This window comes from Vombatus ursinus, unplaced genomic scaffold (genome assembly GCF_900497805.2).
Source record: "Vombatus ursinus unplaced genomic scaffold, bare-nosed wombat genome assembly UNPS02014832.1, whole genome shotgun sequence".
Lineage (NCBI taxonomy): Eukaryota > Metazoa > Chordata > Mammalia > Diprotodontia > Vombatidae > Vombatus > Vombatus ursinus.
The window spans coordinates 23,474,569-23,499,370 of NW_020954610.1; the positions used below are offsets into that span (position 1 = coordinate 23,474,569).

General features: G+C 36.0%; 1 pseudogene; it reads left to right on the forward strand.

The window, feature by feature from the left end:
* The first annotated feature begins 8,720 nt into the window (after positions 1-8,720).
* LOC114025718 overlaps positions 8,721-24,802 on the forward strand; it is a 29,234-nt pseudogene continuing 13,152 nt past the window's right edge.

The window sequence follows — 24,802 nt, forward strand, 5'->3', positions numbered from 1 at the left end:
TGCCCACTCTCTCCTGCTTGTCACTTGACCCACAGCAACCAACCATAGTCAGTCTGTCTCTAGTGTGAGAGGAGCCAAAAGTCATATCTTTTCTCTGTGTTTTAGGTCATTCTTAAATGTAAACAATAAGAAAACCTGAAAAATATATTAAAACTTGTACTGCTTAGCAAAGTATTTTTAACAGTGTGATTTCATGATAAATAAAAGTCTTAAATAATGTAAATAATTGATATTAGTTGAAATTTCCCTTTTCTTAATATGGTTTACTTGCAAAATAGTTTAATCATTAATTATATCTTTACTTGGAAAGTGAGCCACTAAAAACCTATCTACAGCCCAAAGAAGTTTAGCTTATTTTAATTTTGGCCCCCACCTGCTGCCAAGTTGTGCAGGCCTGCCTTTAATAAAAGGATTTGTTCTGTAAAACTTGGACTCAGTCTAAAGGACACACACAGGACTTAGAAGGCCACATGTGGCCTTGAGGCCACAGGTTCCCCATCCCTGCTTAGAGTCACATAGAAAAGAAGTGTTTGAGGCCAGATTTGAACTCAGTAAAATACATCTTGACTCCAGGCCCAGCTCTCAATACACCACACTACCTAGCTTCCCTAAGAACTTTGTGTGTCTAGTTAAATGTCTTTGATTTATTCAATAGAGATATTCTCGCCTGATACAGGTATCAAAATATATGACATATTGTTAGTTACATTAATCAGGGTGGGAGTGACTGATTGACAAATAAGCAGATAAAACTTTTGTCAAAATATAACACCATTAATGAAAAACACTAGCAAGCACAGGAATAGATCAGCATTGGTAAACATAAAAGAGACAAACCACATTCAAATAAGGCATTCTGGATTCCTTGTCTTCTGGTCCTTTAATCCCAGTGTTGCCATTAACATCTATCCCCCCCAAACTATCATCTCATAATTCTCCTACCTTTTGTGGCTAAACTCAAGAAGGCTGTCTACAATAGGTGCCTCCAGTGGTTCTCTCACTTTATTTTTAACTCTACAATCTGGTTTTTCACCTCTTCATTCAACTAAATCTGTTCTCTGCAAAATTACCAATGATCCCTTTATTGCCAAATTCAATGGCATTTTCTCAATCTTTATCCTTCTTGACCTATCTGAAACTTTAAGCACTATTGATTACCCTCTTCTGGTTTTTCTCTTTTCTCTAGGTTTTCAGGGTACTACTCTCTTCTGGTTCTCCTCCTACCCATTTGACCATTCCCTCTCAGTCTTCTTTGCTGGATCTTTATCCAAATCATGCTTGCTAACTGTGGGTACTACACAGGGCTCTTCCTTGTGCCTTCTTTTCCTCTCCATCTATACTAATTCACATGGAGATATCATCACTTTCTATGGATTCAATTACCATCTCTATTTTGACAATTCTCAAATCGACTTATCCAGCCCTAGCCTCTCTGCTGAAGTCCATTCTTGAACTTCCAATCACATATTGAGCATGTTGAACTGGATGTACTCTAGACATTATAAAATCAACATGTCCCAAACTGAACTCATGAGTTTTCCCCAAAACCCCTCCAACTTCCAAACTACCTTATTATTATCAAAGGCACTATCCACTCCTCAGTTTCACAACCGAGGTGTCATTCTTGACTCCTCACTATTTCTCATTCTCCATATCCAATCTGTCACCAGGACCTGTTGATTTCACCATTACAATATGTTTCATACAGGCTCTCTATTCTCTGATATTAAAACCACCCTGAAACTGACCCCCATCTCTTCACTCCTAGACTATTGCATTATCTTGCTGGTTCATCTACCTATCTTAAGTCTCTCCCCACTCCAATCCATCATCCATTCAGCTGCCAAAGTGATTTTCCTAAAGTATAGATCTTATCAGCTCCCTAACACTTTCAGGATCTAACATAAAATATTTTTTTTGTTTCCCATTCCTTTCAAAAACTAACCCTAAAACCCCCACACAGCTTTCTGGACTTCTTACCCTTACATCTGTCCCCTACTACTGACCCTCTGATTCAGTAACACTGGCCCCTTTGCTGTTCCTTGAACAAGACACTCTGTCTCTCTGCTCCTGGCATTTTCATTGGCTATCCTCCATGCCTGGAATGCTCTTTCTCTTCATCTAAATCTCCTGGCTTCTTTCAAATCTCAACTAAAATTCCACTTTCTACCAATTCCTATTGATTCTAGTGCCTTCCCTATTTTAATTATATATCTTATATATAACTTGTTTGTACATCATTTTTTTGTATGTTGTCTCCCCCATTTGATTGTTATCTCCTTGAGAGCAGGGGCTGTTTTATTTTTCCTTTCTTTGTATCCTTAGAGCTTAGCACATTTCCTGGCATATACCTGATATTTAATAAATGCTTATTGGCTAACTCAATGAATATTGGAGAGCTTGATGAATTTAAAACTTTCAGATGGTCCCCTTGACTGAAATGTTGAGTTTTTACAGTGGAGTTCTCCCTGGACAATCTTCATCTAGTTGCTTTTGTTTTCTTATGCTGTCCCCCAGACAGGAGCATTAAATTCAACCTGACTAGATAAGCATGCATGCACTGTCCAGTCAGGTTCATAGTGATCTATAGGGTTTCTTTATTGGGGTTTAAACAGTCAAAAACTCTTATAACTCTGGCTTCAAAACCATTGTCCAGAGATTGTTAGATTTTGTCATTTCCTACACCGTCCTCCTCCCCAATTAGAGCATTGACAGGCTTCTGTCCACCTTCTTTTGCAATATTGATATATATGGGATTTTATTGATATTTGCTTTTGTTTTTATTGTATTAATTCCTTAAAATTTGGTTTATGACCTCATCTTTTAACCAAAATTTTTCTCTCTAAAGTTACCATGATCTCTTAATCGCAAAACCCAATTTCTCAATCCTGTTTTAATCTCTCTGCTACTTTTTTTTGGTGGGGTGAGGCAATTGGGGTTAAGTGACTTGCCCAGAGTCACACAGCTAGTGAGTGTTATATGTCTGAGGCCAGAGTTGAACTCAGGTACTCCTGACTCCAGGGCTGGTCCTCTATCTGCTGAGCCACTTAGCTGCTCCTCTCTGCAACTTTCTTGATCACCTTCTTCTCTTTATCTTGTTTCCTATGGCAGACCTTGAAATTATTGTTGAGGGATCTAGTTTCAGATATAGGTTTTGAATACCTACCAAAAAAATTTCTCATCTTTACTCAGAACCTTTCACAAAAGAATAACTACAGGGCCTCTCCTTTAAGAAGCCATCTCCCTCAAGAGGCTGCCTCCCCTGACAGGACAGCCACCCTTTGGGGGGTGGGGGGGCTATCTCTCTTAAGGAGCTGGTGTCTCCATTAAGGAGCTGCTACCCTTAAGGTAAGGTTTCAGTTAAGCTGCTGTCGTTTAATGAGGAGCCTTCCTGCTATGTTGTGTTACCTGAAATAATGACCCCAATATACATATACTTTGCATCTCAACATTTGTGGGGTGACCCTGAACCTTAACATTTCTGGTGCCCAACAGGTTTATCTCCATCTCAAGCTCTCTCCAAATCAAGGTGATCCCATAAGCCCATTCTTTTTACTGCCAGCCCTGCTTCCAGACTGGGGGCAGTTTGGGGTCTCTTCACCCCATTTGCAAGTTCTCATTAAGTGAGGGATGCTCTACTTGAGAACCCTGTGTTGTTCCCCTCCCTGGTGGATGCTGGGGGAGGTGGGTGAGTGGGCCTCTATGCCTGGTTAGGTCTCCACACCTTACTGGGGTCTCTGTACCCTGTTTGCAGGTTCTCTCTAAGTGGGGAATACTCTGCTTGACAACCCTATGTTTTTCCCCTCCTGTGCAACACCATATGGAGGCAGGATGGCTCAAAGGGAAAGTGACTTCTTTTGTATTTACAGCACAATGAAGCAGTTTACTTCTACACCAGGAGACTCCCTGCTAGGCTCTCTTTTATGAAATTGGAAAAAACTCACCCTTCAGGACCTTAAGAGAGACACCTTAAAAGTAAAGTCTTGAGCTCTCCAGTACTGAGGATAAGGGACTAGGCACAAACTGCATCTTTTTCCTGGGTCCCAACTCTACTGTCTGGCAGGTTCAATGGCCCACAATAAGTTTTTAAAGGGTTATTTGAGTACGAGTTTAAAAAAATAATTTAAAGGCTCTTCTCCTTGGGGTCCCTGCTCTAGCCAGGCTGAAGCTATGGTGAGAAGTGAGAACAGATTTTCAACTTCTGGGAACCAAGATAGCAGAGTAAGCAGTAAGTTGCTCTCACCCTCCATTATTTACCTTGAAAAATCCAGAGAATTTTGCCCCAGGAAAAATCCTGGAAGAGTGAAGCCAGCAGAAAGATGAGGAACAGCAGTGTTATGGCTCAAGAGGCTTTGAGGATTAACAGGAAAGGTCCCTTTTGCTGTGGCTGAAGGGGACCAGTATGGGACAGTAGGTGTCTTGGAAAACCCCATCTCAGTGAACCAGGGGAAGATTCTGAAGCCCAGGGTGGCAGAGAAGGCAAGCACCAACACCAGGGACACACTAGCCACCACCATCCATTCCAGCTCAGCACAAGGTAAACTATCAGAGGCTATAGCCTCCATTTGCCAACATCTGAGGCCACAGCACCAAAACCTAGCCCTAGGCCCCTAGCCTCCAGTATAAAAAGCCTGGGAGAGTGCCCCCTGTGCCCCAGAAGAAGAGATAAACTTTAAAAGTCAGAAAAAAAGGCAAACAACATGAGCAAGAAGCAACAAAGGAAAACAATAAACATAAAGAAATATCTTCATGACAAAACACAAATTCAGGAGAGGACAACATTGTCCATACAACCACATATGAAACCTCAAAGGGGAATATGAACTAGATTCAAACCCAAAAAGCCTTCTTGGAAGAGCTCAAGAAGGATTTTAAAAGTCAAATAAGGGAGGTAGAAGAAATATTGAACAACTTCTTTAAAAATACCACTGACAAAATGGGGAGAAAAGGACACTGAAGAAAACAACTCCTTAAAAAGTAGAATTGGCCAAATGGAAAAGTAGGTACAAAAGTTAACTGAAGAAAACAATTAGCTAAAAATTAGAATTGGGCGAGTGGAAGCTAATGACTATGAGACATCAACAATCAGTCAAACAAAATAAAAAGAATGAAAAAAAGTAGAAGAAAATGTAAAATACCTCATTGGTAAAATAACTAACCTGGAAAATAGATCCAGGAGACACAATTTAAAATTTTTTGGTCTACGTGAAAATGAGATTTAAAAAAACCTATGGACAGCATCTTTCAGGAAATCATCATGGAAAACTGCCTTGAGGCCCTAGAATCAGAGGGTAAAATAGTCATAGAAAGAATCCACTGATCACCTCCTGAAAGGGATCCCAAATTGAAATTGCCAAGGAATATTGTAGCCAAATTCCAGAATTATCAGATCAAGGAAAAAATCCTGCAAGCAGCTAGAAAGAAACAATTCAAATATTGTGGAACCACAGTTAGGATTATGCAGGACTTTGCAACTTCTACATTAAAAGACTGGAGTTTGGAATATGATATTCCATAAGGCAAAAGAGCTTGGATTATAATCAAGAAACAACTACCCATCAAAATTAAACATAATTTTTCAGGGGAGATGGACATTCAATGAAATAGGGGACTTCTAGACTTTCCTGATGAAAAGACCAGAGCTCAACAGAAAATTTGATCTTTAAATACATGACACAGGAGAGGAATAAAAAGGTAAACCAGAAAGGAAAAAAAAAAAAACATTATTCAATAAGGGCAAATTGTTTATCATCCCTACAATGGAAGATGATACTTATAACTCTTGAGAACTGTATCTTTATTACAGCATTTAGAAGGGATATAGAAAGACAGAGTGGGCGGGTTTAAGTTGACTTTAATGTGATGTTAAAAAAATTAATTAAGTGGTAAAAAGTGATAGTAATGGAAGAAAAGGAAAGGAGAAGGCAGAAAAGGGTAAATTACATCATGTGAACAGGGACAATGACCTATTACACTAGAGGGAAAGAAGGGAGGGAGATAAGCTTTGTTTGAACTTTACTCTCATTATATTTGGTTCAAGGAGGGAATAACATATTTAGTCAAATGTAGAAATCCAACTTGCTATATAGGCAGTATGAGCTGAAAGGGGAAAGAAAAGGGAGAATAGGCAATGAAGAAACAAAGCTGTCACTCTTTGCGAATGATATGATGGTATACTTAGAGATTCCTAGAGAATCAAGTTAAAATACTTGAAAGAATAAACAATTTTAGCAAATTTGCAGAATATGAAATAAACCCCTGTAAATCATTGGCATTTCTATGTTACTAACAAAGCCCAATAGCAAGAGATAGATAAATTCCCTTTAAAGTTACTATAGACATTATGAAGTATTTGAGAGTCTACCTATGAAACAAACACATTAACAATATGAATACAATTACAAAACACTTTTCACACAAATAAAGTCAGATCTAAATAATTGGAAAAACATCAGTTGCTCATGGGTAGGTTGCGCTGATATGATAAAAATGACAATTATATCTAAATTAATTTACTTATTCAGTGCCATACCAAACTACCAAAAATTATTTTATAGACTTAGAAAAAATAATAACACAATTCATCTGAAACAACAAGAAGTCCAGAATATCAAGGGGATTAATGAAAAGAAATTCTAGGGAAGGTGGCCTAGCCTAATCAGATCTCAAATTGTATTTTAAAGCAGCAATCATCAAAACTACTTAGCACTGGCTGAGAAATAGAGTGGTGGATCAGTGGAATAGGTTAGGTACACAAGACACAGTAGTCAATCATTACAGTAAACTGCTCTTTGATAAACCCAAAGACTCCAGCTTCTGGGATAAGAACTCGCTACTTAACAAAGACTGCTGGGAAAAATGGAAAGTAGTATTGCAGAAACTAAGCATAGGCCACAATCTCACACCATATACCAAAATAAAGTCAAAATGGAAGCATGATTTAGATATAAAGGCTGATACTATAAGCAAACTGGGAGAGCAAGGAATAGTTTACCTATCAGACTTATGGAGAACGGAAGAATTTATAACCAAACAAGAGACAGATAACATTATGAAATGCAAAATGGATAATTTTGTTTGCATTAAATTAAAAAGGTTTTGCACAAACCAAGCCAATGCAACCAAGATTAGAAGGGAAGCAAAAAGCTGGGAAACAATTTTTACAGTCAGTGTCTCTGATAAAGGCATCATTTCTAAAATACACAAAGAATTGAGTCAAATTTACAAGAACACAAGTCATTCCCAAGTTGATAAAAGGTCAAAGGATATGAACAAGCAGTTTTCAGATAAAGAAATTGAAGCTAGTCATAGTCATATGAAAAGATGCTCTAAATCACTATTGATTAGAGAAATTCAAATCAAAACGACTCTGAGGTACCACATCACACCTATCAGATTGGCTAACATGACAAAACAGGAAAATGTTAAATGTTGGAGAAGATGTGGGAAAATTGGAACATTAATGCATTGTTGGTGAGTTGTGAACTGATACAACCATTCTGGAGAGCAATTTGGAACTATGCCCAAAGGCCTACAAAAAACTGTGCATACACTCTGACCCAGCAATACCACATCTAGGCCTATATCCCTAAGAGGTCATACAAATGGGAAAAGGACCCACACGTACAAAAATATTTATAGCAGCTCTTTTTGTGGTGGCCAAGAATTGGAAATTGATGGAATGCCCATCAGTTGGGGAATGGCTGAACAAGTTGTGGTATATGAGTGTAATGGAATACTAATGTGTTATTAAAAATGATCAGCAGGCAGACTTCAGAAAAACCTAGAAAGACTTATATGAACTGATGAGTGAAATGAGCAGAACCAGGAGAACATTGTACACAGTAACAGACACAATGTGAGATGACTAACTTTGATAGACTCATCTCTTCTCAGCAATGCAAGGATCCATAACGACTCCAAAAGACTCATGATGGAAAGTATTGTCCACATCCAGAAAAAGAAATATGGAGTCTGAATGCAAATCAAAGTGCATTATTTGCTCACTCTATATTTTTTCTTTTTTCTTTTTGTTTGTATCTTTTTTCTCATGATTTCTTCCATTGGTTCTAATTCTTCTTTATAACAAGACTAATGTAAAAATAGGTTCAATATGAATATATGTATAGAACCTATATCAAAATGCATGCCATCTTGGGGTAGGGAGGGAAGTGATGAGGAGAAAATTTGGAATTCATAATCTTATGGAAATGAATGTTGAAAACTAAAATAAATAAATTTTAAAAATAAAAATAAAAAGTTAGAACAGCTAAAAGCATCTTAGCAGATTCTGGAGGCTTTGAGATTAATCATTAAGGAGTTTAACATTGACCATGTTAAGATTTCAGGAGAAAACTCTTGAGACTTTGGAGTAATTCTGGGAGTTCACTCCCTTTTGAAACACCTCCTCACAATCCTGATCACTCTGCATTCCCCACTCCCTTCTTCTGAGTCAAGAGGGTATCTCAGTACAGGGATTGCAAATAGCCCCATATTTTCCTGTTAACCCCTGTCATCCCAGATCAGATTAAGAAAAGAGAATGCTAGAGAATTGTAGGGAACTTGAGTTACCCACCCCCACCTGGCAAAAGGAAGGAGGGGTACAGCAGCCACACCGGGGGCCCCACTGACAATGGCCTTGTGCACCTGGGCACCCTGCAGCCTGTCTCCCTAGGCAAAACAAAGGAGTATCACCAAAACTCAAATGACTAGCTGGCAGTATGAGGTAAGAAACCAACCAGCCTCTGCACTTGGTAAACACACCCTTCTATCAGTAATTTTTATATGTGATAATTTTGAAATGCAATTGATGACATCTGAAGTTTATTGTTTGTGTTATTATTGTATTTTTAATTGTATTTTAAATTTCTCTTATACTGTAAAAATTTGGTTGACCATTGTGAGCTAGAAATGGTCATTGTGAGCCAGAAATGGTGTTAGACAAAGCAATTTTTAATCTGAATTTTGTGGCATGTGAATTGGGCTTTTAAAATGATGTGATGAAAAATTAGATAATTGGAAAACTATAAATATTTGATGGGGGTATATTTAGTTATATATTATGATAGCAAATTTTCTCTTGAAAATCTTGGCTATTATGAAAATATATACAGTGGTTTAAAGTTGTAGTTTCAACATGTTCATAATGAGGTGAATGGTTTTCTGTACAAAGTAATTTGGAAATGCTGGTTCATGCATTCAACAAGATTGAAGTCACCTAAATGGTTTGTTTCAAGTTTCAAATGCATAATATAGTTTCAACTTGGTAAACTTTTGTATTAGTTCCAGAAAGTATGTGGTTTACATCAGTCCAGAGGAACAGGTAGATAAGCCCCCTTGGTCCCTGTCAATTCCCCTTATTTTTTAAACTTTCCAGATCCTGGGAAATCATTTGTGTGGGCAATTTCATCAGCCCTGGGAAAAGAGCTTGTTTGGATTATGGAGATACTAAATAATGAATTTGGCTTGCTGAGAATTTTAAAATGTATATATAATATAAAAATTATTTCTAATGATTGGCCTTTACAATTTGAGAAGGAAAGAAAAACATGTGAAAAATGTTAAGTGAAACCTCATGTATGTGAGTCCTGGTAAATTTTTATTGCTTATTACAACTCAGTGAGTGATGTGAGATCTTGCTGTTTTGATCTGAATTTGTAGTCATTCCATGGGCTTAAGCAAGAGTTAGATTAGTATTTGAACTTATCATGTGTAAAGATTTTTTAAAGTTTTAAAGTTTAAAGTGATTTTGAGAGCAGTGGTCTATATTTATGTCCATTTCAACAAGGTTAATAAATGAAGAAGTTCTACTACAGACAATGTTTCATGAAATATGTTCTCTCTATATAATTAGAGATTATCATATCTACACATCCCAAGTGTTTTATTGTTTGTTATTAGGCATCTTAAAGCAAAATCATTTGTGTAATGTTGAATTTAGGAAGAGAAAAAAAATCTACTTAGCATGAATACTAGTTACATTGTTATGATGAATCTCTTATTGTTACTAGTATGAGATTATAGTCAATACTTATTATCTACAGTATGTGATCTTTGAGAGTTGAACTCACCTGAAGCTCTGATTATTGGAACTTGCTATTCAAGACCTTATGGGACTGTTAACTGAGATTATTCTTGAGTCTGATTCCAGGCACAATCATCAAGGAATGTTATTGAGCCAATGATCCATGGTGCCCATAACCCTATGGGGCTGTATATATATAAACTGCAGGAGGTATTCTCCTGGGAAAGGCTTGGAGAATGACTATTTGCATGAGCTGAGATAGAATTTTCAAGTCTGGCCCAATGCAATTGTCCTTCTACATAACTTTTGCCTGGAATTGACATGAATTTTATTCCCTTACTGTATAGTTATGTCCCTATTCTTCCTTTATAGCAAATTTCTATAATCAAGAAGTTTTGTAAGCACAATACTAAATCTATTTGACCTAGCTCCTTATCCTAGTCAGCCCCCACCCAAATTTGGAAGTAATTTAATATGAAGTATATATAAAGTATAATATTTTAATATGAAGTGGAAATGTGTGTGTGTGTATATATATATATATATATGTATGTATGTATATGTATAAAATCCCATTGTGTTCTACTCAAGCTTGGGTGGAAACAGATTTTTTTTACCTAGATAACCCAAAGCTGGTAGTAGTCTGGCATTTTTTTTTACAAACTTCTTCCTATATTAGGACTAGGAAAAGATAGTGCAGGTTTATGCAGATTAATGAAGAGAATCCCCTGGGTTGAAATTATCTCCATAATTGGGAAATTATGGTGTTAATGTTATGGTGTTAATTTCCCATTATCTCCATAATGGGAAATTAGGGTGTTAATAAGACATTGGTTTAACAATAGTAGATGCAGTCTGGGTTATGTTCGAAATGTAAAGTTGAGTAGTTTGAGTAATGGGTTTGAAAGATTTAAAAAGATAAATAAAGGCTTGATTGAAAATAAGGAAAGTAGATTAGAAGGTTTGGGGACAAATGGGGAACATCCAAGCCCCTCTTGTCCCTGGATAGTTGTTCTGGGTACCCTTGTGCCAGCTTCAGATGGTTTAAGCATGTTGAGCTTATGAGAGGAAGTTTGACTTTATTTTAAGAAGAAAGGTTGAGAATTAAAATTATATAACTTGATTTGTAAATCAATAGACAAAATTTATAGAAAGCTAGGAGGAATCAAAATGAGTAATGCCATGTATTTCAAGCCCCCCTGTTCAGATATACATGTGGAATCTGCACTCTTGTTAATACATCATGGTGTGTTTATATCAATAATTCAAAGCAGGATGAGACACAAGTTGAGAACATGCTGGAAAAGGCCCAATGGTGAAGTAAGTCCATAGCCAGCTGTTTCCCTCTGTATCACTTAACAGTGGTTCCTGATTTTTCACTCTCCTGACCCATCCCCTTACTAAACCCTTTTTCTCATTGCCTTGTTGCTTTTGATGTCCATGCTTTGACTATTGCACATCTTCTTCCATGTTCCTTACACCTTCTGAAATACAAGGAAATATAAGCTCCCCTCAGAAAACACAGTATTTCTAATCATCTATTCCAGTACAAAACGTATTTCTTTCATGTTCCTCAATAGCCTGAATAAACTTTTCACAAAAGCAAGAGCAGTAGGCATTTCTCTTGCACCATTTCCCTCCCTCTTTGCTGTTTGAAGAATTGCACTCTTTTTCCAGAATTCAGCAAATTTTTTTTCTCCTTTGAGTATCAGTCTCTTGAGATACATTACCTTTTCCAGATGCTGGAATTATCAGTTGGAAACCATATATCCCCCCTCACCTTTTGTCATACTGTTCAGTATTAGGTTAGACATCTTGCTCTTAACCATAAGATTTGTCTTTATGTTTTATGATTTCAGTATGCTTAATGACTTTGGGACTGCACAATATTCCACAAGCCTTATTGTAGCTTTAAGCTATTTAAAGTTAAAACTACTCTAACTCTTTTGAAACATCCTTTATAAGTTTATGTTTGATCAAATAACCTGGCCTCTCAGATCATCAATTTTCTCAACTCCTACAACTATTACTTTCACTGCACTGTATCCCCTACGCAGAGATGTCCCCAACCTCGATTTCACAATGAAACACAAATATTCCACGTCTAGAACAAGAACCTTGAATTTCTTTTAACTGACTAGAATCTGCTATCTTTAAAACCCTTTCTGCTGCTGAACATATTCTTCATCCTCTCTGTGTCCTTTATCCTTCTATTCCTCTAGCCATCAGTGCTCTCTCAGGCCATGATGCTTCTTCTGGCTTTACTTTCCTCCCTTACCTTTCTTGACTATTTTGGATAACCAGTTCAACAACAAACTGTCATTAGTCTTTCTGCCCTCTCCATAAAGTACCTAACAGTATAATTTACTTTGAAAAAATTAAGGACATTTTCTTTGAAATTCCTCTCCTATGTTATAAAAATAAAAACACCATTGATATCCCTAATTCTCTCTTCCTTTACTCTATTGTCTGATGAAGAAATGACTCTTCTTGCTAAGGATAATCCCTCTAATAATACTCTTAATCCCATTTCTTATCTCTAGAAATTTGCTGCCCCCATAGTTTCCCCATTTCTTTCTATTCCCAATCTTTTGCTAGCTACTGATTTTTTCTGTTGTATAAAATTATGTCCAAATCTTTCCCATCCTTGAATAACCTTAATTAGACCCTACAATTTCCTCAAGTTGTTCTCCCATATCTTCCCATTTATAGTGAACTCCAAGTAAAAGGCATCTATATCCATTGCCTCCACCTTCTCCCCTGTCACTTACTTCTCAATTCATTGGAATCTGGCTGCTAAAATCATCAATCAACTGAAACTATTCTCTCCAAAGTTACCAATGATGTCTGAACTGTCAAATTAGACAAATTATCTTTGAGTCCTCAACATTCTTTTTTTTTGTCAGTTTCTCTGCAGATTTACTTAAGTAAACAATGACATCTTGCGATCAGAAAGCAAAACAGAATCTTAATTTCACGTTTTTTGAAAGGGAGGAGGGTAGGATAGAAGGAAAAAAAACCCTTTCTTAAAAGTCATTTCTTTTGTCATTCTCGGTGAACATAAACACACTAAAAATGCTGAGATAAATCTATGATTGCCCCGATTAGTCTAAAAGTTTGTCACTGGCCAGCAGAAGCATCTAACAGGTGACTGGATACTTGAACTCCTAAGAGTTTCACCTAAGCCTTATTAAGACATTCATTTTGACAAAAAACAAAAACCAAAAAAATCAGTTAGGCAGCAAAAAGCATGACTGAAGATCACCCATCAGATGGGGAGTGGTCAAGCTTCTGCAGGGCAGTCCAGTGAGCCCCCCAGGCCACCCTCCCAAGTTTGACCCTGACCACTTCCATCTCATTCCAGATCAGTGTCCTTCACCTAAACTAAAAACAATATGTACAACAAGGGCTAGGCATTGAGTTTCAGGTTTTTTGGGGGGGTCTTTTTGGGTTTTTTGTTGTGTTTTTGTTTTGTTTTGTTTTTGTTTTTGTTTCTACGACCGAATTATGTAAAAGGAAAAAACGTGTTCTCTTCAATCAGGTCCAACAAAGTGAATAGGGGCCAGTGCTAAGGGACCCAGCTTTAAGAAGGCATGCTTCTCATCCACAGTGCTGAGTTGCTCTACAGCCACAGACACACAGGGAGGTTAAGAAGACAGGAATTCAAGACTCACATATTTCTTGGATCCCAGCTGGGCCCGGCTCTGGGGTCTGACTTTGTGTTTTGTAAAACCTTACAAAACTAAACCCCAGGAGCCCAGCAGGACTGGACCCAGCTTGCTTCTCATCTCTCCCAGAGTCACACTCATTTCACTCTGATCAAGGTCTTAGGAATCCTTGCGTGTGGCTCATTCTTGGAGTATGCTTCTCAGGACATACTTGACCACGTAGGCAAAGATGGAAAAGCGGACTGTGACAAACAGATTGACATAGGTAGCAAGAGCTAACTATGACTAGGAAAAATCTCTGTGACTTACCTATACAGATACAGCAAATATATCTTTATGTAACTAATTGATAGCATTCTGCAGAAGCTAGATGATATAGTGGATGAAGCATCAAGACTAGAGTGAGGAAGACCTGAATTCAAATCCAGCCTCAGACACTTTCTAGCTATATGACCCTGGACAAGTCATTTAACCAGCCTCTCCTTGTTTCATCATTTGTAAAAAATGGAAATAATAATAATAGAGCCTACCTTACAGGGTTGTTGTGAGGATCTAATGAGATAATAATTGTATCCTGCCTGATAAATAATAAATGATATATAAATTTTAACTAAGTGCAGGAATAAGCCTAAAAATGCTTTAAAGGGGATTTCCAGCAGACCCCACCCTAACATTTTATTGTTGAGAAACATAAAAATCATAGATAATAATTTTAATAGAGACAAAAATGAGACAACATTCCAAAATTTGTGTGATGCAGCCAAAGTAGTATTTAGGGGAAATTTTCTATCTCTAATAGTTTACATCAATAAAAGAGAGAAAGAATGAATTGCGTATGCAACTAAAAAAAAAAAACCTGGAAGAACGAATTCAAAATGTTCAATTAAGCTCCAAAATAAAAATGCTGAAATTCAAAGTAGAGACTAATAAAATGTAAATTTAAAAATTACTGAAATAATATAATAAAACTAGGAGAAGGTTTCATGGGACATAACAGTAAAATAAATAAGGCATAAGAAATGAATTATTTAATCTTTGTGAAATGACTAATGAAAGAAAGTAGAATTTGAAGGACTTTTTCATGAAAACCTTCATTTTGCACATAAGGATACTGATCCCTGAGTTACTTACCTAAGGTTAGAAAGTAGTCAGTCACAGAAATGGGTTATCTTGTAGCATTTGTGCAGGTGATACATACATAGATACACAAACACATATGTATGTATGTATGTATGCATGCATGTGCATGTGCACATGCATATGTGTATGTGTGTATTTGTTTATATATGTATGTGCATGTATGTGTGTGTATGTATATATATATATACATACACATACATACACATACATACGTATACATATACATATATATTTTTTATATTTCCATTAGGGACATCACCAACTATACATACATGTGCATGCACACATTTATGTGTTTATGTATGTCATGTGTATTGTATGTATATCCAAAGTCAGTACTTATACATATACACACATATATACAAGCACATATGTGTGCATACATATATATGTCTCTATAAACCTGTATACCTATGGTCTCTGTACATGTGTGAATGCATACACACATATATGCATGTGCGTTTACATGTACTGTGTGTGCATGTGTGTTTTCCTGCACAAACATATGTGTGTATGTACATGTACATGTATGCGTGCATATACATATATGCATTTATACACATACATACTTATATTTTTATATACAACACCAGAGAACGGGTAATGAATATGAATATGGCATTAAAATATCAGTTGTACTAATCCTGAGAATGTTCTGAGACTGTTCAAGGAAGTTAAGGACATCATAAAGGATTTTTTAAGCTATATTTGGAGGTGGGGAAGGAAGAACAAAGAAGGGATAGTCCTTTGCTTGGTTGGATAGGATAATGATAAATGACTATAGAGAGAAGGCAGAGCCATTAAATACTTATTTTCCATTTTCTCTTCAAAAAAAAATTTCCTCAAAGTAAAAACGATGGAACAAGAAACTAATAAAAAGTTTATGTTGTAGACAAATAAGGAGGTGGTCAGAGAGCACCTAACTGACCCTGATGAACACCCCAAGTTCACTTGATCTTGATGATGTGATTGCTGAGACGTTGTCAGTGATATTTCAAAGGTCATGGAAAATGAAATAGTTACCAAAAAAACTGAAGAAAAGCAAATGTCCTTGTTTTCTAAAAAAAAAAAAAGAACAGAGCCTAGAAACTATAAGTCAATGGGCTTGACAGTGACACCTAGAAAATTGTAGAATAGATGATTAAAGAGATAGTTGATAGACATCTAGGAAGAAAAGCAGTAATTACAAAGAACTTACTTGGCTTCATCAAGATCAGTTTTTGGCACACTAAATGAATTTATTTTTAATAGATCACTAAACTAGTAGATGTGGAAAGTGTTATAGTTATAATTTACATGGGTTTTAACCAAACCTTTGATATCTGATAAAGTACCTCATAATTAGGTCGTGCAGTGGATAGAGTGCTGGACTTGGAGTCTAGAAGATCTGAGTTCAAATATGACATGAGACATTTACTAACTATGTGACCCTGGGAAAATCACTGAAACTCTGTTTGCATCAGTTTACTCATATGTAAAATAAAAGTAATAATAGCACCTATCTGCCAGGATTGTTGAATATTTAATGAGATAATAATTATATAGTGCTTAACTCAGTATCTGGCACATAGAAAGCACTATATAAATGTTAGCTAAATTAATTATTATTATTTTTAGAAAAGTATTATATGATAATACAATCAGATGACTTCAGAAAATATTGGAAGATTGAACTCAAACCAGCTGTTAGTGGTTCAATATCAATCATTTAACAAATCAGTCAAGGTGACATCTTTAAAAATTAATCTGAAATATTTGCTAAACAGAAGGCAAAACAAGAGTAATTGAAATGTAACATTCCATCCATAAACAGTTGGGGAAGAGTGGGAACAAATGTACATGACATTAGTAGGGAGGTGCATGAATAAAGAACACTTACTCAAGACAGCTTACAACTCTAGCAGTGGGACTTCATGGTCCTTGTCTCCCTCTGAGAAATAATCCATTTGGATCCCTACTCTATATCAATCAGTGTTAATCAGTTTAATATTTTACATAAATCATATAGGGATGGAGAGATTTTTATAGTGGGACTCAATTATTAATGTAATGTTCACTACTTTTTTTTTTTACCAAGTTATGAGTCTCACTTGTACAACCACAAGAATTCTGACACAGATGTCTCCATCCTATTTTGCTCAGATTCCATGTCCAAACCCAGCATGGGTGGGATGCCTTGATACTTTAGAAAGTCCTCCAACTTATTTTTGTACCTCCAGAACATTATCTCTTGTCCAACATGAGCAGGTGACCATCTTGTGACCACATAGTGAAGATGTTCCATGCTTCTCCCAACCTGTAAACCTCTTCCTGCTATGTCATTTTGGCTCTCAAGAGCAAGATCTATCAACCAATAAGATTCTGCATTTCATCATGCCTCTTTTGCATATTGGAGTATCAAACCCTATAAAAACTAGGTCCTGGAAGAAAGGGGAATCTCAAGTCGTGAGGAACAGCTGAGGTCTGTTTCTTTAGTGGGAACAGTGGATCCTTTAATAAAGTGCCATTGGCTCAGAGCTCTGTATCAGTGGTTTTTCTTGCAGATTGCTCAAATATAATTCCTACATCCCTAAGGCACGGTCTGGAATACAGTTCATTGCTGGGTAGGGTTCTCTTCTGGACATTTCTTCTCTCCTGCTGTATTGGTCCAACACAACTCTGTTTGCGATATGAAGCAGAATTGGACTCTTTTCTGAGATATTAAGACTTTTGTCAGGACTGCTCCACTAACTGAATTCTGAGCAGTTTCTTTCTCAGGAAGTGTATGGTAATTAAAAGACAGGGGAAGATAAACTTTTCCCTTTCAGTTCATTCTTCCAAAACAAGAAAGCTTTTCCCTCCAATCAGCTCTTTCAAGAAGTAAATTGTCCTCTACATAGGTCTTCCAAACAGCAAACTTTTTCCTCCAGTCAAGACTTTGAAGCATCAAAGCTCCTAAAAAGCAATAGGTGGTAGTGCAGATTTTGATGATTTAGGGGTGGCAAACCTTCACTCTCAAGGCCACATATGCCCTTCTAGGTCCATGGGTGCAGCCTTTTGACTGAGTCCAAGTTTTACAGAATAAATCCTTTTATTAAGGGGATTTCTTCTGTGAAATTTGGATTCTGTCAAAGGGCTACACCTGAGGACTTAGGGGGCCATATATGGCTTTGAGGCTGCAGTTCCCAACTCCTGCTAGAACTTTAGTCTTCTCCTTCACTGGTTTGGTCTTAACCAACCCTACAACTCCAAGACAGGATTTCTTCTGTGAAATGATACCTCCATTTTATGGTGAAAAACAAAAATCCACAATTATTTTAATCAATCCCAAAATATGAGACGTACTCTTACAGTCACAACATAGTTCTAGATATCATGGATTCCCAACTAATACCTTCAAAGTTTACATGCCAATATTTTGTCAAGGGAATAGGAAATTTCAGTCATTGAGACTCTGAGTAACAGAGTCTTTTTGTCTTTTGTCTATGGGGTCACTTTTTCAGTGTTCCTTTTTTCTGTATTTTTTTAATCTGCCCTTTTTCATTTTTTTAATTATTTATTTTTAGTTTTCAACGTTCAATTCCATAAGATTTTGAGTTTTAAATTTTCTCTCTACCTTGCCTCCTCACTCCCCAAGATGGCATGCAATCTGATATAGGCTCTACTTGTACATTCATATTAAGCATATTTTCACATTAGTCATCATGTAAAGAAGAATTAAAATGAATGAGAAGAACCATGAGAAATAAGAAACAAAACAAAACAACAAAAGGAGAGCAAATAGTATGCTTCCTTCTGCATTCAGACTCCAAAGTTCTTTGGATGTGGATAGTATTTTACATCTTGAGTCTTTTGGAGCTGTCTTAGATCCTTGCTTTGCTGAGAAGAGCTAAGTTTATCAAAGACAGTCATCACACAATGTAAGTGATGCTGTGTACAATGTTCTTCTGGTTCTGCTCATTTCACTCAGCATCAGTCCATATAAGCCTTTCCAGGTTTTTCTGAAGTCTGCCTGCTCATCATTTCTTACAGCACAATTCCTTGACATTCATGCAACACGACTTGTTTAGCCATTCCCCAATTGATGGACATCCCCTCAATTTCCAATTCTTTGCCACCACAAAAAGAGCTGCTATAAATATTTTTTGTGCATGAGGGTTCTTTTTCCATTTTTATGATCTCTCTGGGATACAGACCTGGGAATGGTGTTGCTGGGTCAAAGGGTATGCACAATCTTATAGTCCTTTGAGCATAGCTCAAAATTGCTCTCCAGTATGGTTGGATAAGTTCACAACTCCACCAAAGATCCATTGATGTTCCCATTTTCCCACATCCTCTCCTATATATATCATTTTCCTGTCTTGTCATATTTGCTAATCTGATAGGTGTGATGTGGTATCTTACAGTTGTCTTGATTGGCATTTCTCTAATTAATAGTGATTTAGAACATTTTTTTCATATGACTATAGATAGCTTTAATTTCTTCCTCTGACTGTTCATATATAAATTTGACTCAGTTCTCTATATATTTTAGAAATGAGGCCTATATCAGAGACACTGGCTGTAAAACTTGTTTCCCAATTTCTGCTTCCCTTCTAATCTTGGTTACCATGACTTTGTTTGTACAAAATCTTTTTAATTTAATGCAACCAAAATTATCCATTTTGTGTTTCATAATGTTATCTGTCTCTTGTTTGGCCATAATTTTTTCCTTCTCCATAGATCTGACTGGTAAAGTATTCTCTCCTAGTTTGCTTATAGTACCATCCTTTTTATCTAAATAATATGCCCATTTTGGTCTATGCCTAGTTTCTGCCATACTATTTTCCAGTTTTCCCAGCATTTTTTTTCAAAGAGTGAGTTCTTATCCCAGAAGCTTGAGTGTTTGGATTTATCAAATAGTAGAATGCTATAGTCATTGACAATGTTATCTTGTGTACCTAAACTATTCCACTGATCCACTGCTCTATTTCTTAGTCACTAACAAGTAGTTTTGATGATTGTTGTTTTATAATACAATTTAAGATATGGTACAGCTAGGCCATCTTCTCTAGCATTTCTTTTTATTATTTCCCTTGATATGCTGGACTTTTTGTTCTTCCAGATGAATTTTGTTATTGTTTTCCTAGTTCAATAAAACAGGGTTTGTTTGTTTTATTTTTTGGTAGTTTATTGGTATGGCCATAAGTAATTTAATTTAGGTAGAATTATCATTTTGATTATATTATCTTCACCTAACTATGAACAAAGAATGTTTTTTCCAATTATTTAGATTTTACCTTACAATTAATTTACAAATTACTTTGTGTGAAAAGTATTTTGTAACTGTGTTCATTTAGTTTCTGGGTTTGTTTTGTCAAGTAGACTCCCAAATACTTTATAATATCTATACTAACTTTAAATGAAATTTCTATTTCTATCTCTGTAATTTTGCTGAACTTTATTATTTCAAGTTATTTTTTTTTACTTGATTCTCTAGGATTCTCTAAGTATACAATCATATCCTCCACAAAGAGTGATAACTTTGTTTCTTCTTTGCCTATTCTAATTGTTTCAATTTCTTTTACTTCTCTTGTTGCTAAAGCTGTTTCTAGTGACATGTTGAATAATGGCGGTGATAATGGACATCCTTGGAGATTGATCTAATTGGAAATGCATCTAGTTTATCTCCATTACATACAATGCTTGCTGATAGTTTTACCTATTGGTGCCTACCTATTATTTTAAGGAAGACTCCATTTATCTCTATGGTCTCTTGTGTTATTAATAAAAATGGGTGTTGTATTTTGTCAAAAGATTTTTTCTGTATCTATTGAAATACTCATATGGTTTCTGTTAGTTTTATTGTGGATATGGTCAACTATGCTGATAGTTTTCCTAATATTGAACCACCCCTGCATTCCTAGTGCAAATCCTACCTGGTCATAGTGTATTATCCTCAATATAAGTAGCTGTAATCTCTTTGCTAATATTTTTTATTTAAATTTTGCATCTATATTCATTAGGGAAATTGGCCTAAAATTTTCTTTCTATTTTGGCTCTTCTCAGCTGAGGTATCAGCAACATATTTGTATCATGAAAAGAATTTGGTTGGACTCATTCTTTGTCTATTTTCCTAAATAGTTTATATAGTATTGGAGTTAATTGTTCCTTAAATGTTTGGTAGAATTCACTTGTAAATCCATCTGGCCCTGGAGATTTTTTCCTAGGGAGTTCATTGATGGTTTATTCAATTTCTTTTTCTGAAATGAGTTTATTTCAATAGTTTATTTCCTCTTTTCTTAATCTGGGCAATTTATATTTTTGTAAATATTCATCCAGTTCATTAATATTGTCAAATTTATTGGCATACAGTTGGGCAAAATAGCTCCTAATTATTGTTTTAATTTCCTCTTGATTGGTGGTGAATTCACCTTATTCATTTTTAATACTGGTAATTCAATTTTCTTCTTCATTTTTAAAATTTTTTAAATTAAATTAATATTTTTAAATTTTTTATTAATTTTTAAGTAATATTTATTTTTAATCAAACTAGCCAATAGTTTATGTATTTTATTTTTTTAATAGCACCAGCTTTTATGTATTAGTGCAATAATTTTCTTATTTTCAATTTTACTAATCTCTCCTTTGGTTATCAGATTTTCTAATTTGGCATTTAATTGGGGATTTTTAATTTGATGTTTTTCTAGCTTTTTTAGTTGCATGTCAATTCATTGATCTCCTTTTTCTCTATTTTATTCATGTAAGCATTTAGAGATATAAAACTTCCCCTAAGAACCACTTTTGCTGCATCCCATAGGTTTTAGCATATTGTCTCATTATTGTTATCTCTCTTGGATGAAGTTATTGATCATTTTTGTGGTTTGTCTTTTGACCCACTCATTCTTTAGGATTAGATTATTTAGTTTCTAATTAATTTTTAGTCTATCTTTCCATATTACTTGTAATTTTTATACATCAGGTTCTAAAAAGAAAGATGCATTTAATATTTCTGCCTTTCTGCATTGGATTGTGAGGTTTTTATGCCCTAGGACATTGTCAATTCTTGTGCAGGTGCCATGTACTGCTGATCTGTCCCCATTCAATTTTCTCCAGAGGTCAACCATATCTAATCTTTCTAAAATTCTAATCATTTCCTTAACTTCTTTCTTGTTTATTTTATGGTTAGATTTATCTAGTTCTGAGAGAGGGAGGTTGAGGTCCTCTACTACTATAGTTTCATTTTCCATTTCTTCCTGTAACTCCCTTAACTTCTCTACTAAGCATTTGAATGCTATACCACTTTGTATATATTTATGTTTAGTAATAATATTACTTCACTATCTACAGTACATTTTGGTAGGATGCAGTTTCCTTCCTTATCTCTTTTAATTAGATCTATTTTTGTTTTTTCTTTGTCTGAGATCAGGATTCTTAACCCTGTTATTTTTTTTTCATTTCAGTTGAAACATGATATATTCTACTCCATCATTTTACCTTACCCCCTGCTTCAAATATCTTTCTTGTAAACAACATATTGTAGGATTGTGGTTCTTAATCTACTCGCTATACACTTCTGTTTTATTGGAGAGTACATCCTACTCACAGTTATGACTACTATCTGTGTCTTTCTCTCCATTCTATTTTCCCTCCTGTTTCTGATTTTCTCTCTTTTCTCCCTTTCCCTCATCACCAGAGTTTTGCTTTTGACTACCACCTCCCTGAGTCTGCCCTCCCTTCTCTAAGTCCTCTCCCTTTTCTTTCCCCTTTCCCCTCCTACTTCCCATAGGGTAAATTAGATTTTTATACCTAACTTATTACGTTATTCTCTCTTTGAGCCAAACCTAATAACAGTAAGGTTCAAACAATGCTTATCTCCCTCCTTTCTTTCCCTGTACTGCAATAGTTTTTTGTGTGATGTTTTTATGTGTTTTCATGTGATGTAATTTACCCTTGTCTGCCTTCTCCTTTCCTCTTCTTCCAGAACAATCTCTTTTCATAATTTAATTAGATTTTTATCATCACATCAAATTCAACTTCTACCCACACCCTTTATCTATGTGTACCCCTTTTAAATGTTGTGATAATGATACAGTTCTCAAGCATTACAAGTGTCATCTTCCCTTGTAGGGATGTAAACAGTTTGCCCTCATTAATAATATGCTTTTTTTCTTTCCTGTTTACCTCTTTATGTCTCTCTTGAGTCTTGTATTTGAAGATCAGATTTTCTGTTGAGCTCTGGTCTTTTCATCAGGAATGTTTGGAAGTCCCCTATTTCATTGAATGTCTATCTCCTTCCCTGAAAGACTATGCTCAATTTTTCTGGGTAGTTAATCCAAATTAATTTGCTGGGTTGTAATCCAAGCTCCTTTGCGTTATGGAATATCATAGTCCACACCCTCTGATCTTTTAATGTAGAAGCTGCAAGGTCCTGCATAATCCTGAATGTGGTTCCATGATATTTAAGTTGTTTCTTTTTGGCTGCTTGAGGTATTTTCTTTTTGACCTGATAATTTTGGAATTTGACTACAGTATTCCTTGGTGTTTTCAATTTCAGATCTCTTTCAGGAGGTGATTGGTGGATGCTTTCAATAACTATTTTACCTTCTGGTTCTGGGACCTCAGGACAATTTTCTTTGATTATTTACTGAAAGATACTGTACAGGTTCTTTTTTTCATTATAGTTTTTAAGTAGACCAATAATTTTTAAATTGTCTCTCCCGGACCTATTTTCCAGGTCAGTTGCTTTACCATTGAGGAATTTTATGTTTTCTTCTATTTTTTTCATTCTTTTGTATCTGTTTAACTGATTCTTGATATCTCATAGAGTCATTAGCTTCCACTTGCCTAATTCTAATTTTTAATGAATTGTTTCCTTCTACTAGATTTTGTACCTCCTTTTTCATTTGACACAGTTTACTTTGTAAGAAGTTCTCTTCAGTGAGTTTTTGTGCCTCTTTTTTCCTTTTGGCCAATTCTACTTTTTAAGAAGCTGATTTTTTCAGTGTCCTTTTTTTCCATTTGGCCAATTGTATTTTTAAGGACTTGCTTTCTTCAGTGTGTTATTTTTTTTTCCATTCAGCCAGTTGTGTTTTTTTAGGACTTGTTTTCTACAGTCAATTTTTGTCCTTCCTTTTCCAAGCTATTGGCTCTCTCTTGCATACCTCTCATTTATTTTTCCAATTTTTATTCTACCTCTCCTATTTGACTTTCAAAATCCTTCTTGAGCTCTTCTAAGAAGTCATTTTGAGCTTGAGATCAGTTCATATTCCCCTTTGTGATTTTGGATGTGAGTGTATTGACAATGTAATCCTCTTTTGAATTTGTGCCTTGATCTTTCCTGTCCCTATGATAAGAATCTGTGGTCATTGTCCATTTCTGCTTTTTTCTCATGGTGTTTGCTTATTTCTTGGCTTTTAAAGCTAAGCTCTACTGCTGAAGTGTAGGGGGCACTGACCCAAGCTTTTTTTACTGGGGGCCAGGTACCTGGCTTTGTGTGCTTTTACCTCAGATGCTGCCAGCTGGAGGCTATAGGGGTCTGGAATCTTATCTGGTGCTGAACTGGGTTCAGTAACACTGGAGCTCTTTGGGGTGGGGAGTCCAGCCTCTAGAATATGACTTCTCATCTGGGCTTCTTTAAAGCACTTGAATGTTTGGCTGATGGAGGATGTCTGGCACCCTGGAGCTGTGCCTTCTGATGTTGTGCTTCCTGGTGTTGTGCTGAATTACTGGCAGATTTTGCTGCTGAAGAATGCTGGCACACTTGGTGGTTTTCCTAGCTGATGTTGTCTAGTGCCCCTAAATTTGCTGAAGCAGTTGGGGGTTGGGATGGGGGGGTCCTGGTTTAACACTTGCCTGCTTCACCACCCTTGGTCTCAGGATCTCCTTCTGGTTTACTTAGGTGGGGTTTGCCACTGGCTTGCTGGGATGCCTCCTGTTTTGTTCCCCTTCCCCAGAACAAGAAGGCCTTTCCCATTAATTTTCCAAGCTTCCTGGGTTGCAAGACAGCTGC